Genomic DNA, 741 nt, shown 5'->3' with positions numbered 1-741 from the left:
AGGTTAATGATACTTAAGGGTTAATTAGATTAGGCTAAGTATGGATTAGGTGGTTAGTTTAGATGGATTAGTGATTTAGTTGCTTAATTATGATTATTAGGTAGTTAGATTAGATTAGTTCTGAGCTAAATAGATTGTACTATTTATGTGGATAAGTGCATTATTTTTCTAGACTCGTTTAGGTGGTTAAATTAGTGTTTCCGGCCTAAGTATGCATTTATTGGATTAAATTGCATTTATTTAATTAATTTTGCTATTTATTTAATTATTTCATATTTTCTGGAAATTATACCATAATGGTGGTGACCGAAATTTCGTGCCGATTACGGTGGTGTGCTTAGTTTATGCAATTGAATGATAAATTGTGCAAATTGAGTGGTGATTGTGATTTTGAGTATTTATTTCAAAATTAGAAATACCGAGTGTCGGTTTTGACACCGAAAATATTTTAGATACTATATCAAATAATGGGATTTTAAAAAGGAATGATATTAACTTTCAAAGTTCGATCTAACCATGTACCCACACACAATTATTTTCATCGGGTGTTTTAATACGAAGAAAACAGACTAAGTGCATTATCTTAATTGAGACATTTAAGTGTAATGAACGATGTCCTTGGCCAAATTTGAGTGGTCGTGTGATGGTTATGAGAACCCGTCCCCGATATGCGTCGGGTGGACGTTGCCCTTATATAGGATGCCCGTGGACAATAGATGACAATCGTAGTAGAGGCTGGAC

Source organism: Eucalyptus grandis, chromosome 9 (assembly GCF_016545825.1).
Source record: "Eucalyptus grandis isolate ANBG69807.140 chromosome 9, ASM1654582v1, whole genome shotgun sequence".
NCBI lineage: Eukaryota > Viridiplantae > Streptophyta > Magnoliopsida > Myrtales > Myrtaceae > Eucalyptus > Eucalyptus grandis.
This window is presented reverse-complemented; position numbering follows the sequence as displayed.